The sequence below is a fragment of the Phyllobates terribilis genome, unplaced genomic scaffold (genome assembly GCF_046119375.1).
Source record: "Phyllobates terribilis strain yellow unplaced genomic scaffold, ASM4611937v1 Scaffold_143__1_contigs__length_4665640, whole genome shotgun sequence".
Classification (NCBI taxonomy): Eukaryota; Metazoa; Chordata; class Amphibia; order Anura; family Dendrobatidae; genus Phyllobates; species Phyllobates terribilis.
Window position 1 is genome coordinate 1255976 of NW_027362903.1, and position 17809 is coordinate 1273784.

Genomic DNA, 17809 nt, shown 5'->3' on the forward strand with positions numbered 1-17809 from the left:
CTGTTCCTTTACAAGGGGAAGTTGTGCCGCAGGATGGTTAACTCCCGGACGCATGAACTAATCTGGCAAGTAGTGGTGCCACGACGAGACGCAGCCATGGTGATGGAGGCATACCACGATGGAGCTGGGCATTTCGGATGGAAGAAGCTGGAGTTCCTGCTGCGCGGGCGGTTCCATTGGGTAGGCATGAGGGGAACCATCGAGAGGTGGTGCAGAGACTGTGGCCCGTGCAACCTGAGGAGGAAGGACCGTGCCAGCCAGAAGACTCCCCTGCAGTCCATCGTCACCCGGCAGCCGTTGGAACTGGTAGCCTTGGATCATGTAAAACTGACCCCAAGCAGAAGTGGCTACGTCTACGCGTTAACCATCGTGGATCATTACTCCCGGTTCTTGGTTGTCGTCCCTGTCAAGGACTTAACGGCTCAAACAGCAGCTAGAGCCTTCCAGCAGCACTTCTGCCGTCCACACGGGTACCCGGACCAAGTGCTGATGGACCAGGGACCTGCCTTTGAAGCGGAGGTCTTCCAGGAATTCTGCAATCTGTATGGCTGCCGGAAGATAAGGACGACACCCTATCATCCGCAAACTAATGGACTTTGTGAGAAAATGAACCAGGTGGTAATGGATCTTCTGAAAACGTTGCCCCTGGAAGAACGCAGTCTGTGGCCTGAGAAGCTGCCCGATCTGGTGGACCTATACAACCACATCCCGGTAGGTTCCACCAACTGTACCCTGGCTTACCTAATGAGGGCGAGACCTGGTAAGTTACCTGTTGACCTGGAAATGGGAGTCCTGACACCCGAGGACACTTCACCAGAAGCAGACTGGGACACAGAGAGGCAGCAGCAGTACCGGAAAGTACAGGAGAGCGTGGAGCGAAGTCTCTGTCAGGCTAGGGAGAGACAAGAGAAAACTTACAACCAGTATGCTCCCGCTGTTCCCCTGGTGCCCGGAGAGCAGGTCTTGAAGAGGAAAAGACGGCTCCACAAGTTGGACGACCAGTGGGAGAAGGACCCGTACACCGTACTGCCCTCAAGCCACGAGAACCCGAAGGTCTGTACCATCAGTAAAGACGGAGGGGAGACCACAGCCATTGTATCCCGGGATCACCTGAAGAAGTGTCCTGAACAGCTACGGAACCCTGAAGAGGAACAAGAAGACCATCGACCCGTAGAAGAAAGGGAAGATATGGTTAGTACTGTGCTCGGAGACTTCCCTCGGTCTTGGACTCAAGTCAATGGTGCAGTTGTGGTACCCGTACTCACCTTCCTCCAACCAACATCCCAAGCACCTACGGAGCAACAGGTAGAGCTGGAAGAACAGCCGGTCCAGGAGGCAGAAGACCCCACACCAGCAGATCAGGAGGATCAACCCTCTGCTTGCAGTGAGCCTGCCATATCCCTAGTGAGCCAAAGGGCCCGTAGACAGCTGCCCAGTTTACCCTTGACAGCTCCTACACCCTGTAGTTCAGGGCCAGACAGTCAGCTCCGTAGGTCCACTAGGGCCACTAGAGGCCAGTTACCCGCACGTTGGAGGATTTGAAGTGTATAAATTGTTTTATTTGTGGTCACCTGTTTTTCTTGTTGCTTGTGTATAATTATGTGTTTCTAGTTGTTTATAGGAGTCTTTGGTGGATTTACCGGGAATCCTTTGTGTATAGTTGGAGCGTAACCCAGGACGGACTAAAGACTGTTAAGGACTCGGGGCAGGACAGACCCCTACCTGGTTACGTCTCCCTGTTTTGGTGAAATGGACACCTTGCTTTTCTTCAAAGACTGCACCCGGTTGCGGACACGCCGTAACCATCTTTATGTGTTTTTCTTATTGTATTATTATTGTTTATACCTTGTTATGTTTTTCTAAAAATATGTTTAGTCCCGGAGTACTAAATTTCACTAGGGGGGAATGTGGCACCCCAGGGGTCTGGTTTCCACAGTAACGGCAGTGTTATGTCTGAGAGCAGGTGGGAGGTCTCTTGGTCAGGGATCCTGTGCATGCCACACCTCCTGCCCAGTCCTGGGAGGGGAAGAACTTCCCCTATATAAACCTAGGGCTGAGGCAGGGTTAGTGAGTAGAGAAGAAGTAGAGACAGAGAAAAGAAGCAAATATAGGAACAGAACATCAGGAGCTCTGTGGGAGCAGTGTTACAAGGAGTCAGGGGCTGGCAGCTGCAGAGCTCGCCCTGACTGAGAAGATTTCTTACCGGACCCGGAGTCCGAGGCTGTGGGGACTAACTCCTACCCAGCAGCAGAATCCGTCAGGCAGGGGATTCCAGGTCCTCTGGCCAAGAAACCCGAAGGCACGGTCACACGCATGGGACCAGCACCGCCGTCGTGGAGCGGAAGCTACTAGAAGGCCCCGAGTCACCGGCCATACGGGTGAGCACCACACGGCACACTCAGGGACGTGGGCTACTTTTACCCGCCTCTAGCAAGGTAGCCAGAAGAGTACAGTTAGTTTGGGAGGCCTACAACTCCGCCTGGCCAGGGGAGATCCCATCTGCTCAAGGACTGACCAGGCCCAATCGCTAGCCAGTACTCCGGGAGGGTCTATCTTTGTCACCAGTAAAGACCCTGAACTACACCGCATCGTCTCTGAGTGGTTCCTGCTACCCCCATCATCCACGTCGGCTGCCCTGAGGCCATACCCCTCCCGTTGGGGGTTATACCATCCACGCTGCACCATCCTTCCACCGGCCTCAGCGGTCTGCCCTGCAGCGGCAGCTCCATAGCTGCATTCAACGGGTGGTGTAGTCGTCCATCATCTACCGCTGATACAGCGCCACTTAGTCTGACTCCCTGGGCACGGACCGGATCACCGCCACGAGACTACAACCCTCAAGAGATCCAGCTCCGGGTAAGCTCCCGCGTGCGCAACGCAGCGCGACACAGGCCCAGGGGCGCGTCAACTTGGTCTCCACTCCTGAGCCAACTCCACACACGTGGACCCTGCTGTGGACGTACTGGTACTGTATGTTCTTTGTGCCAAGGGATTAATATATTTCGAATTGATTTGATGTATGTGCCTGGGGACAGGAGCACCCTGGCACTGGCTGTCTTAAAAAAGGCACGAAACAAATGCATTCATATTAAAACCATTTTTACATGCAGAAAAAGTTGCAATTTGTACAAAATTATATTACTATGCAACATTTGACCCACTGGATGTCAGCTCTTTTTTAACATTGAGAAGTGTGCTACCATGCTTAAAATGTTCTGCTTAAATAATTTGCACCAAATGTATCATTAGTGCCGAAATTTGATAAATATGGAATAATGAAGTTGAAGTGAGTACAAAAGATTTTGCTCTAATTCTGCCATTTTTGATAAATGTGAACCATTGTGTTTTTATGTTACACCACAATACTAGCATATTTTATCTCACAATTGGTGGGCTTGTATTATTTCTATGTAGTTACATATTGGGCCCCAGGAATAATTTCCTCTGGTGGTCCCGAAGCTCAGCAGTACGACGCTGCACCTGAGTATGGAGCCAGCATTGGAGCGCCCCCCTCTGCTCTGCGATCTCGCCCCTCTGTCTGATACACTGTGACTGGCAGCCGCCTACAGGCCTGTGTCTAGTGTCTCTGAGGGGGCAGCAGCCGCCTACAGGCCTGTGTCTAGTGTCTCTGAGGGGGCAGCAGCCGCCTACAGGCCTGTGTCTAGTGTCTCTGAGGGGGCAGCAGCCGCCTACAGGCCTGTGTCTAGTGTCTCTGAGGGGGCAGCAGCCGCCTACAGGCCTGTGTCTAGTGTCTCTGAGGGGGCAGCAGCCGCCTACAGGCCTGTGTCTAGTGTCTCTGAGGGGGCAGCAGCCGCCTACAGGCCTGTGTCTAGTGTCTCTGAGGGGGCAGCAGCCGCCTACAGGCCTGTGTCTAGTGTCTCTGAGGGGGCAGCAGCCGCCTACAGGCCTGTGTCTAGTGTCTCTGAGGGGGCAGCAGCTGCCTACAGGCCTGTGTCTAGTGTCTCTGAGGGGGCAGCAGCCGCCTACAGGCCTGTGTCTAGTGTCTCTGAGGGGGCAGCAGCTGCCTACAGGCCTGTGTCTAGTGTCTCTGAGGGGGCAGCAGCTGCCTACAGGCCTGTGTCTAGTGTCTCTGAGGGGACAGCAGCCGCCTACAGGCCTGTGTCTAGTGTCTCTGAGGGGGCAGCAGCCGCCTACAGGCCTGTGTCTAGTGTCTCTGAGGGGGCAGCAGCTGCCTACAGGCCTGTGTCTAGTGTCTCTGAGGGGGCAGCAGCCGCCTACAGGCCTGTGTCTAGTGTCTCTGAGGGGGCAGCAGCCGCCTACAGGCCTGTGTCTAGTGTCTCTGAGGGGGCAGCAGCCGCCTACAGGCCTGTGTCTAGTGTCTCTGAGGGGGCAGCAGCCGTCTACAGGCCTGTGTCTAGTGTCTCTGAGGGGGCAGCAGCCACCTACAGGCCTGTGTCTAGTGTCTCTGAGGGGGCAGCAGCCGCCTACAGGCCTGTGTCTAGTGTCTCTGAGGGGGCAGCAGCTGCCTACAGGCCTGTGTCTAGTGTCTCTGAGGGGGCAGCAGCTGCCTACAGGCCTGTGTCTAGTGTCTCTGAGGGGGCAGCAGCCGTCTACAGGCCTGTGTCTAGTGTCTCTGAGGGGGCAGCAGCTGCCTACAGGCCTGTGTCTAGTGTCTCTGAGGGGGCAGCAGCCGCCTACAGGCCTGTGTCTAGTGTCTCTGAGGGGGCAGCAGCCGCCTACAGGCCTGTGTCTAGTGTCTCTGAGGGGGCAGCAGCCGTCTACAGGCCTGTGTCTTGTGTCTCTGAGGGGGCAGCAGCCGCCTACAGGCCTGTGTCTAGTGTCTCTGAGGGGGCAGCAGCCGCCTACAGGCCTGTGTATAGTGTCTCTGAGGGGGCAGCAGCCGCCTACAGGCCAGTGTCTAGAGTCTCTGAGGGGGCAGCAGCCGCCTACAGGCCTGTGTCTAGTGTCTCTGAGGGCGCAGCAGCTGCCTACAGGCCTGTGTGTAGTGTCTCTGAGGGGGCAGCAGCCGCCTACAGGCCAGTGTCTAGTGTCTCTGAGGGGGCAGCAGCCGCCTACAGGCCTGTGTCTAGTGTCTCTGAGGAGGCAGCAGCTGCCTACAGGCCTGTGTCTAGTGTCTCTGAGGGGGCAGCAGCCGCCTACAGGCCTGTGTCTAGTGTCTCTGAGGGGGCAGCAGCTGCCTACAGGCCTGTGTCTAGTGTCTCTGAGGGGGCAGCAGCCGCCTACAGGCCTGTGTCTAGTGTCTCTGAGGGGGCAGCAGCAGCCTACAGGCCAGTGTCTAGTGTCTCTGAGTGGGCAGCAGCTGCCTACAGGCCTGTGTCTAGTGTCTCTGAGGGGGCAGCAGCCGCCTACAGGCCTGTGTCTAGTGTCTCTGAGGGGGCAGCAGCAGCCTACAGGCCTGTGTCTGGTGTCTCTGAGGGGGCAGCAGCCGCCTACAGGCCTGTGTCTAGTGTCTCTGAGGGGGCAGCAGCTGCCTACAGGCCTGTGTCTAGTGTCTCTGAGGGGGCAGCAGCCGCCTACAGGCCTGTGTCTAGTGTCTCTGAGGGGGCAGCAGCTGCCTACAGGCCTGTGTCTAGTGTCTCTGAGGGGGCAGCAGCCGCCTACAGGCCTGTGTCTAGTGTCTCTGAGGGGGCAGCAGCAGCCTACAGGCCTGTGTCTGGTGTCTCTGAGGGGGCAGCAGCCGCCTACAGGCCTGTGTCTAGTGTCTTTGAGGGGGCAGCAGCTGCCTACAGGCCTGTGTCTAGTGTCTCTGAGGGGGCAGCAGCCGCCTACAGGCCTGTGTCTAGTGTCTCTGAGGGGGCAGCAGCTGCCTACAGGCCTGTGTCTAGTGTCTCTGAGGGGGCAGCAGCCGCCTACAGGCCTGTGTCTAGTGTCTCTGAGGGGGCAGCAGCCACCTACAGGCCTGTGTCTGGTGTCTCTGAGGGGGCAGCAGCCGTCTACAGGCCTGTGTCGAGTGTCTCTGAGGGGGCAGCAGCTGCCTACAGGCCTGTGTCTAGTGTCTCTGAGGGGGCAGCAGCCGTCTACAGGCCTGTGTCTAGTGTCTCTGAGGGGGCAGCAGCTGCCTACAGGCCTGTGTCTAGTGTCTCTGAGGGGGCAGCAGCCGCCTACAGGCCTGTGTCTAGTGTCTCTGAGGGGGCAGCAGCCGCCTACAGGCCTGTGTCTAGTGTCTCTGAGGGGGCAGCAGCCGTCTACAGGCCTGTGTCTAGTGTCTCTGAGGGGGCAGCAGCCGCCTACAGGCCTGTGTCTAGTGTCTCTGAGGGGGCAGCAGCCGCCTACAGGCCTGTGTCTAGTGTCTCTGAGGGGGCAGCAGCCGCCTACAGGCCTGTGTCTAGTGTCTCTGAGGGGGCAGCAGCCGCATTCTGCCACCCCTCTCACACAGCTCCAACCAGCGCCTGGGGCAAGATGCTCATCTCACCTCATGACAGAAGCAGCCCTGGTTCACATATAGAGAATGAGTAGAAGGAATGATGGTGCAGAAAACCAGTACAGTACAGACCAAAAGTTTGGACACATCTTCTCATTTAAAGATTTACTGTATTTTCATGACTTTGAAAATTGTACATTCACACTGAAGGCATCAAAACTATGAATTACCACATGTGGAATTATATACTTAACAAAAAAGTGTGAAACAACTGAAAATATGTCTTATATTCTAGGTTCTTCACAGTAGCCACCTTTTGCTTTGATGACTGCTTTGTACACTCTTGGCATTCTCTTGATGAGCTTCAAGAGGTAGTCACCGGAAATGGTCTTCCAACAATCTTGAAGGAGTTCCCAGAGATGCTTAGCACTTGTTGTCCCTTTTGCCTTCACTCTGCGGTCCAGCTCACCCCAAACCATCTCGATTGGGTTCAGGTCTAGTGACTGTGGAGGCCAGGTCATCTGGCGTAGCCCCCCATCACTCTCCTTCTTGGTCAAATAGCCCTTTCACAGCCTGGAGGTGTGTTTGGGGTCATTGTCCTGTTGAAAAATAAATGATGGTCCAACTAAACGCAAACCGGATGGAATAGCATGCCGCTGCAAGATGCTGTGGTAGCCATGCTGGTTCAGTATGCCTTCAATTTTGAATAAATCCCCAACAGTGTCACCAGCAAAGCACCCCCACACCATCACACCTCCTCCTCCATGCTTCACGGTGGGAACCAGGTATGTAGAGTCCATCCGTTCACCTTTTCTGCGTCGCACAAAGACACGGTGGTTGGAACCAAAGATCTCAAATTTGGACTCATCAGACCAAAGCACAGATTTCCACTGGTCTAATGTCCATTCCTTGTGTTCTTTAGCCCAAACAAGTCTCTTCTGCTTGTTGCCTGTCCTTAGCAGTGGTTTCCTAGCAGCTATTTTACCATGAAGGCCTGCTGCACAAAGTCTCCTCTTAACAGTTGTTGTAGAGATGTGTCTGCTGCTAGAACTCTGTGTGGCATTGACCTGGTCTCTAATCTGAGCTGCTGTTAACCTGCGATTTCTGAGGCTGGTGACTCGGATAAACTTATCCTCAGAAGCAGAGGTGACTCTTGGTCTTCCTTTCCTGTGGCGGTCCTCATATGAGCCAGTTTCTTTGTAGCACTTGATGGATTTTGCAACTGCACTTGGGGACACTTTCAAAGTTTTCCCAATTTTTCGGACTGACTGACCTTCATTTCTTAACACTAGAACTACTGATGGAGTCATTTTGACTCCTTTCGTTTTTTATTTCTCTTCTGTGACTACATTTTTCAGAATTCCGGCTTGAAACTCGGTGACTTTTCCTCAAATATGATGTGAAAAAAGATTTTGTGAGAATAAATAATTTTGGTGAAAAATTTGCGCGTTTTTTTCAAAATTTACCAAGAACTACTGAAGGGAGTCATTTTGACTCCCTACTATATTTTGAGGTCCTTTTGTCACTAAATGTTGCTATAAAGTTTTGTGCATAATTTTTTCACTCTGTCTTATTTACCCTGATGTTCATATAGATGTAGTTCAATTTACATGTCAACTTTTCACATTTTCCTTGTGTTTTACCTGCTTGTATTACTGTGTAATGCTGAACAAAATAGCTTGTTTACTCTAGGCTCTTATCTTATGCTAATGAAGAGTGGTGTTTTTCTAAGGTCCTAGCAGGAGACAGTATTCTGGATAGTAACTTTACTTTCAGTTCAGCTGAAGAGACAAAGAGAACAGACGCAGACATACGAGCTCTGAAGACTCATACAGGTATGAATTGTTATGAAATAGTTTAGCTGTCTGTCAACTGATTCAGCCCACCTACTTTTGAAGGTGGCAGAACAGTTATTATTTATTTTAGTTTTCATTTCATTTCTATTTTTCAGCAGGGAACTATATAGAATTATGGAATTTGTGAGGAATATGGAGAGAATACGTTTGATAAAGCCTCAGGATATTCTGGCTACTTTGCAATCCATACCGGAGGATGAATCGGAATCCGAATTGCAGGAACATGTATTTGATTCTGACAGTGATGAAGATTTCATTCCTCAGAACATATCAAGTGAATCTGAAGACTCAGAAGGAACAAATCCAGAAGGTAAGTAGTTATGTGTATTTATTTGTTCTTCCACACACTGAGTTATTCTGGCTGAATAGCCATCTGGATATTCTTGCCGCAATACAGGCCGTACCTGCCCGCTCATGCCTGAAGCTCCGCTCCGAACCCCGGGCTGGAGCCGCTGTCAGGGACAGAGCAGCGCTTGCTTACGCGCGAGCACGGCTCCGTCCCAGACAGCGGCTCCAGCCCAGGGTTCGGAGCAGAGCTTCAGGTATGAAACTCCGCTCTGTACCTGAGCGGGCAGGTACGGGCCGGATTGTGGTGAGAATATCCGGTCGGATATTCCGCCGCTAATCCAGCCAGTGTGCACGGACCCTTACAAAACAAAAATTCTAAATATTCATCAACTTTTTTACAGATATTCCAAGCACATCAACTGGGGATCGGGCTCATGCAGTTATGTTGCCTCGTGACCATCCTCCTGGTCGTGGACAGAAAAAATCAGCAAAACGTCCCAGAAATGAAAGAACAACAGATAACGATGGCGGCGAAGGTAATGCAACAACAAACACCAGAGAAGGCGAATCTGAAGGAATACTAGTTTCAGCGGATGGTATTCAATGGAAACCTGTTGAAATTGGAGAACACTTACCTGGTAGGCGTGACAGCCAAAATATTCTTCGAGAAGCACCTGGCCCTACAGGATACGCCAGAAGAAATATCATTATCGATAGTCCTTTGAGCGCATGGCGTTTATTTTTTGATTCATATATATTGACACATATAAAGAACTGTACGCTTGCAGAAGCATGCAGGAACAATAATTTACAGTTTACTCTATCTGATGAGGAGCTAGATGCATTCATTGCGATATTCTATGCTCGTGGAATATCTGGCACGAACCGTCACTCGATTAGCAGTATTTGGTGTAATGACTGGGGAATACCGTTTTGCAAAGCGACAATGTCTAGGGACCGCTTTGTTGAAATTATGAGGTTTCTCAGATTTGATGAGAAATCTACTCGATCGGAGAGACTGCAAACGGACAAGTTTGCTCTATTTTCTACTGTGTGGGACAGGTTTATTGAAAATTGTATTGCGTGTTACAAACCTGGCCCATACATAATGGTGGATGAGCAACTTTTCCCAAGCAAAACTAGGTGTCCATTCACGCAGTACATGCCTTCCAAACCAGATAAATATGGCCACAAATATTGGCTAGCTGTTGATAAGAGGAGCAAATATCTGGCAAATGGCTTCCCTTATCTAGGCAAAGATGACACACGCCGTGCTGAGGACCGTTTAGCTGACCATGTGGTAATGAAGTTATTGGACCCGTTTTTGAAAAAAGGTCGCAATGTTACAACCGATAATTATTTTACTTCAGTAAAATTAGCTAAACAGCAAAAAAGCAAAGGAACAATCATCGTGGGAACACTGAACAAGATAAGGCGAGAAGTGCCTAAAGAAATAAAATCCATGAAAGAGGAATTGTACAACACTAAAGTGTTTAGAAATGAAGACAATTTTACACTTACAGTATATCAAGGAAAGCCCAACAAAAATGTTGTCATTTTGAGTTCCGTCCATCCACATGTTGTTGTTGCGTCTGATTCCGCTAAAAAAAACTCCAGAAACGGTAAAGTTTTACAATGAAAAAAAATATGGAGTAGATGTAGTGGATCAGATGGCACGAAAATATACCACACGAACATGCACAAGGAGATGGCCTGTTCATGCATTTGAAAATGCCTTAGACTTTGCGGGTATAAATGCATGGATAATATTCAAGGAGATTACCCACCAAAAAATGTCACGCAAGGCATTTTTGCAAACGTTTGTGAGAGAGTTGAGTGGTCCTTATGTCACAGATAGGGAAAAGGGTTCCACGTCCCAAGTTTCTACATGCTCAGAAGTGATGGTTCAAACAAAATTTTGCCAGATCAAAGAAAAGTGCAAGAAAAATAGATCTGTCAGAAATTGTAAGACTTGTGGTAAGTCTTTGTGTGGGCAATGTACTGCCATAAATCAAAGGCAATGCCTAAAATGCGAAACACCAAATGTTTAGAAGGTGAATTCTGCGCCATATTTTCATTTTTATGCTCCTCCACCTACATTTTCTCTGCTTCTTGTTCTTCAGTTGTTGTTTATATGTGTGCACTTGAATAAAAAAAAATGTTTGAAAAACGTCTATTATAATTATTGTTAATTTCTGTAGAAAAATAAGAAAAGCAGAAAAAAAACAATCAAAAGCATTACTGTTGGATCTCACAATAATAATACATTACAAAAAATATAATTATTAATAAATAACCACAAATGAAACTCTAAAAATAAACGAAAACAAGCAAGGAGTCAAAATGACTCCTTTCAGTAGTTCTAGGCGGGGTCACGAGTCCAGTAGTCCTAGTGTTAAAGTATTGATGGCCGCTCGTTTTTCTTTACTTAGCTGCTTTTTTCTTGCCATAATACAAATTCTAACAGTCTATTCAGTAGGACTATCAGCTGTGTATCCACCAGACTTCTGCACAACACAACTGATGGTCCCAACCCCATTTATAAGGCAAGAAATCCCACTTATTAAACCTGACAGGGCACACCTGTGAAGTGAAGACCATTTCCGGTGACTACCTCTTGAAGCTCATCAAGAGAATGCCAAGAGTGTGCAAAGCCGTCATCAAAGCAAAAGGTGGCCACTGTGAAGAACCTAGAATATAAGACATATTTTCAGTTGTTTCACACTTTTTGTTAAGTATATAATTCCACATGTGGTAATTCATAGTTTTGATGCCTTCAGTGTGAATGTACAATTTTCATAGTCATGAAAATACAGAAAAATCTTAAAATGAGAAGGTGTGTCCAAACTTTTGGTCTGTAATGTATGTACAGAGTGACTGCACCAGCAGAATAGTGAGTGCAGCTCTGGAGTATAATACAGGAGGTAACTCACGATCAGTAATGTAATGTATGTACACAGTGACTGTACCAGCAGAATAGTGAGTGCAGCTCTGGAGTATAATACAGGATGTGACTCAGGATCAGTAATGTAATGTATATACACAGTGACTGCACCAGCAGAATAGTGAGTGCAGCTCTGGGGTATAATACAGGATGTGACTCAGGATCAGTAATGTAATGTATGTACACAGTGACTGCACCAGCAGAATAGTGAGTGCAGCTCTGGAGTATAATACAGGATGTAGCTCAGGATCAGTAATGTAATGTATATACACAGGGACTGCACCAGCAGAATAGTGAGTGCAGCTCTGGGGTATAATACAGGAGGTTACTCAGGATCAGTAATGTAATGTATGTACACAGTGACTGCACCAGCAGAATAGTGAGTGCAGCTCTGGGGTATAATACAGGATGTGACTCAGGATCAGTAATGTAATGTATATACACAGTGACTGCACCAGCAGAATAGTGAGTGCAGCTCTGGGGTATAATACAGGATGTGACTCAGGATCAGTAATGTAATGTATGTACACAGTGACTGCACCAGCAGAATAGTGAGTGCAGCTCTGGAGTATAATACAGGATGTAGCTCAGGATCAGTAATGTAATGTATATACACAGGGACTGCACCAGCAGAATAGTGAGCGCAGCTCTGGAGTATAATACAGGATGTAACTCAGGATCAGTAATGTAATGTATGTACACAGTGACTGCACCAGCAGAATAGTGAGTGCAGCTCTGGAATATAATACAGGATGTAACTCACGATCAGTAATGTAATGTATATACACAGTGACTGCACCAGCAGAATAGTGAGTGCAGCTCTGGAGTATAATACAGGATGTAACTCAGGATCAGTAATGTAATGTATATACACAGTGACTGCACCAGCAGAATAGTGAGCGCAGCTCTGGGGTATAATACAGGAGGTAACTCAGGATCAGTAATGTAATGTATGTACACAGCGACTGCACCAGCAGAATAGTGAGTGCAGCTCTGGAGTATAATACAGGGTGTAACTCAGGATCAGTAATGTAATGTATGTACACAGTGACTGCACCAGCAGAATAGTGAGTGCAGCTCTGGAAGATAATACGGGATGTAACTCAGGATCAGTACTGTAATGTATGTACACAGTGACTGCACCAGCAGAATAGTGAGTGCAGCTCTGGAGTATAATACAGGAGGTAACTCAGGATCAGTAATGTAATGTATGTACCCAGTGACTGCACCAGCAGAATAGTGAGCGCAGCTCTGGAGTATAATACAGGATGTAACTCAGGATCAGTAATGTAATGTATATACACAGTGAGTGCACCAGCAGAATAGTGAGTGCAGCTCTGGAGTATAATACAGGATGTAACTCAGGATCAGTACTGTAATGTATGTAAACAGTGACTGCACCAGCAGAATAGTGAGTGCAGCTCTGGAGTATAATACAGGAGGTAACTCAGGATCAGTACTGTAATGTATGTACACAGTGACTGCACCAGCAGAATAGTGAGTGCAGCTCTGGAGTATAATACAGGATGTAACTCAGGATCAGTACTGTAATGTATGTAAACAGTGACTGCACCAGCAGAATAGTGAGTGCAGCTCTGGAGTATAATACAGGAGGTAACTCAGGATCAGTAATGTAATGTATGTACACAGTGACTGCACCAGCAGAATAGTGAGTGCAGCTCTGGAGTATAATACAGGAGGTAACTCAGGATCAGTAATGTAATGTATGTACACAGTGACTGCACCAGCAGAATAGTGAGTGCAGCTCTGGAGTATAATACAGGATGTAACTCAGGATCAGTAATGTAATGTATGTACACAGTGACTGCACCAGCAGAATAGTGAGCGCAGCTCTGGGGTATAATACAGGATGTAGCTCAGGATCAGTAATGTAATGTATGTACACAGTGACTGCACCAGCAGAATAGTGAGTGCAGCTTTGGAGTATAATACAGGATGTAACTCAGGATCAGTAATGTAATGTATGTACACAGTGACTGCACCAGCAGAATAGTGAGTGCAGCTCTGGAGTATAATACAGGATGTAACTCAGGATCAGTAATGTAATGTATGTACACAGTGACTGCACCAGCAGAATAGTGAGTGCAGCTCTGGAGTATAATACAGGATATAACTCAGGATCAGTAATGTAATGTATGTACACAGTGACTGCACCAGCAGAATAGTGAGTGCAGCTCTGGAGTATAATACAGGATTTAACTCAGGATCAGTAATGTAATGTATGTACACAGTGACTGCACCAGCAGAATAGTGAGTGCAGCTCTGGAATATAATACAGGATGTAACTCAGGATCAGTAATGTAATGTATGTACACAGTGACTGCACCAGCAGAATAGTGAGTGCAGCTCTGGAGGATAATACAGGATATAACTCAGGATCAGTAATGTAATGTATGTACAAGTGACTGCACCAGCAGAATAGTGAGTGCTGTTCTGGAGTATAATACAGGATGTAACTCAGGATCAGTAATGTAATGTATGTACACAGTGACTGCACCAGCAGAATAGTGAGTGCAGCTCTGGAGGATAATACAGGATGTAACTCAGGATGAGTAATGTAATGTATGTGCACTGTGACTGCACCAGCAGAATAGTGAGTGCAGCTCTGGAGTATAATACAGGATGTAGCTCAGGATCAGTAATGTAATGTATATACACAGTGACTGCACCAGCAGAATAGTGAGTGCAGCTCTGGAGTATAATACATGATGTAACTCAGGATCAGTAATGTAATGTATGTACACAGTGACTGCACCATCAGAATAGTGAGTGCAGCTCTGGAGTATAATACAGGAGGTAACTCAGGATCAGTAATGTAATGTGACGCACCTCTGGGCCTGTGTCGCGCAGCGTTGCGCACGCGGGAGCTTACCCGGAGCCGGATCTGTTGAGGGTAGTAGTCTCGTGGCGGTGACCCGGTCCGTGCCCAGGGAGTCAGACTAAGTGGCGCTGTATTAGCGGTAGATGTTGGACGACTACGCCACCCGTTGAATGCAGCTATGGAGCTGCCGCTGCAGGGCAGACCGCTGAGGCCGGTGGTAGGATTGTGCAGCGTGATAGTATAACCCCCAACGGGAGGGGTATGGCCTCAGGGCAGCCGACGTGGATGATGGGGGTAGCAGGAACCACTCGGAGACGGTACGGTGTAGTTCAGGGTCTTTACTGGTGACAAAGATAGACCCTCCCGGAGTACTGGCTAGCGATTGGGGCCTGGTCAGTCCTTGAGCAGATGGGATCTCCCCTGGCCAGGCGGAGTTGTAGGCCTCCCAAACTAACTGTACTCTTCTGGCTACCTTGCTAGAGGCGGGTAAAAGTAGCCCACGTCCCTGAGTGTGCCGTGTGGTGCTCACCCGTATGGCCGGTGACTCGGGGCCTTCTAGTAGCTTCCGCTCCACGACGGCGGTGCTGGTCCCATGCGTGTGACCGTGCCTTCGGGTTTCTTGGCCAGAGGACCTGGAATCCCCTGCCTGACGGATTCTGCTGCTGGGTAGGAGTTAGTAGCCCACGTCCCTGAGTGTACCGTGTGGTGCTCACCCGTATGGCCGGTGACTCGGGGCCTTCTAGTAGCTTCCGCTCCACGACGGCGGTGCTGGTCCCATGCGTGTGACCGTGCCTTCGGGTTTCTTGGCCAGAGGACCTGGAATCCCCTGCCTGACGGATTCTGCTGCTGGGTAGTAGTTAGTCCCCACAGCCTCGGACTCCGGGTCCGGTAAGAAATCTTCTCAGTCAGGGCGAGCTCTGCAGCTGCCAGCCCCTGACTCCTTGTAACACTGCTCCCACAGAGCTCCTGATGTTCTGTTCCTATATTTGCTTCTTTTCTCTGTCTCTACTTCTTCTCTACTCTCTAACCCTGCCTCAGCCCTAGGTTTATATAGGGGAAGTTCTTCCCCTCCCAGGACTGGGCAGGAGGTGTGGCATGCACAGGATCCCTGACCAAGAGACCTCCCACCTGCTCTCAGACATAACATTGCTGTTACTGTGGAAACCAGACCCCTGGGGTGCCACAAATGTATGTACACAGTGACTGCACCAGCAGAATAGTGAGTGCAGCTCTGGAGTATAACACAGGAATGATTATATACACTAATTGATGATTTAAGAGTAACTAAACATATAATCATTGATCACCTTTTCAGCACAGCTTTCCTTCAGGGGGTCCTCATCGATCGGTTTACTGACTCACGCACCATAGTTATCGCTAAACCTAATAGACCCCTATTACTCCCACAATCCGCCCAATCTCACTCCTCAGCCAATGACTTCACACTCTTGGTAAAGCTCTCAGCCGTCTGCAGCGGTCACTGCCCGCTCTTCTGTGTGGACGGAGTAGTGTGGCAAACATACGCCTGGCGGTCGCTGCTACGGTCTTGGCCCAAGACACTTTGAGAGACCACCCGCAATGCTGAAGAGTCTAGATGCCGAAAAGGGCCTTTGACAAAGTGGCATGGCCTTTTGGACTACTAATTCGCTAAAATACCTGGGAGTGCAAGTGACGAGACATCCAGCCAAATTGTATAAAGCTAACATCAATCTATGGAAAGATTTTAATCTCTCATACTTAGGTAGAGCCGACTTCTTTAAGATGACGGAATTCCCGTCTTCATTTTTTCACACTGTAACAATTTACTTAACTCCCAAAGAAGAGAAACAAAGTAACTATTTATACCGCTCATTTATCTGGGAGGGAAAGAAGCCCCGTATTGCCTATCAATTACTCCAATAACTGGAGAGAAATGGGGGAATACACTTCCCGGATATTAGACCCTATAATTTAGCGTCCTTATTCCGGGTGTAGGTGGACTGGCGGGGGGGAGACCACCTGCGGTCCGGAGCGTTGTCTCACGCCAGGACCAACTCTGCCTACTCTATTACACCTCCATTATATTGAGGTGAAGGCGAACCCTCTCCTGGTGTCTGCATGGAAAGCCTGGCAGAAAGTACGGGGAGAGTTTCAGCTCTCTCCTCAGACGTCTCTCCTCCTCCCACCCATTTCCAGCATGGACATGCCCACCCTGTGTTTTATCGGTGGTCCTCTCAGGGTATAACATCCATCAAACATCTGATCCACTTAGGGGAGCGCCGTATGTATTTACTAGAGGAAATGCAATGTAAGAACCCGACCATCACATTCCCCCCGTTGCAATCTAAGTAACCCACCATCACATTCCCCCCGTTCCAATACCTACAGGCTAAGAGTTATGTGACAAAGATATAATAACTCATTTTCCTGAGTGGGAGTGGGATCCATACCTAAACCTAACACATCATCTGGCCAAATAGCCTCCAATTATAATTTCATCCATGTCGCCCTAGACTATGAGAAATCCCAACTCTCGCAGATCGATGATCCCGCCTTATCATACAGCACAAATTTGAAAGCCCTGGACCCAAGTCCACAAATTCCCCCCTTCAGCATCGCTTCCTTGAAATGAGATTGAAAATATGTCATAGATCTTATTTAACCCCCCCAGAAGGGTCACAGAATGGGGGGCTGTACACAGCCTCGAAGCGCTTTAAATGCCGCTCCCCTGAGGCCAATCTATGCCATTGCCTGTGGACATGGCCGATCATTCAGCCCTTCTGGACCAAGAATACAACAATTCACCACCACACACCTGACAAACTTTGCTGCTCTTTGGGCCATCTTTGGTTACCTAGAGCCAGATAAATACACAAAACCCGTAAAGTTCTGCACATGTATGACAGGAGAAACATAGAGTATAAAGGGCATAAAACAAATTTTTATTTAATACATGATTAAAATCTGACCATCAAAATCGTACAATATCACAATATATATTATCAATCACAATACAAGTCAAATATAAGGTGCAAAAAGGCCATCACACCCCTCAGAAAGGACACAACGTATGGACCCTAATAGATATTTAGCACGACCAGCGGACCACTGGCATTTATATTACTCACTAGTGTGTATAGTTGCCACATCATAAAGATCAACAGAGGTTCCGCTTACCGACTAATATCACAGGGAAACGTGGAGGGGTGAAAAATAGATCATCACTTGGCCAGGAGGGCGCCCCGACGCGCGTTTTGCCGCTGAAGCTGCAGGCTTTCTCAAGCGGCAGCCAGTGTTAGGGTCATCCTACAGGTGTGGATCCACGACCAAGCTGCTCCTTTTAAGATATTTTTAGACAAACTATCGTTCCTGCTTCAGATGGATTGGGCTGAGGCTTCCTTACACAAGGAGGAAAGGGTACAGTCTTTCTTTGAAACTTTGGAAAGTTTTATCTCTTTGCTTCCACAACGCATCTGAGATGATATTAGAATTTGTTTCCAACCTACAATACGGTATCAAGAGCAGCTACTATCGGGGGAGACGCCCGTGTAGAAATG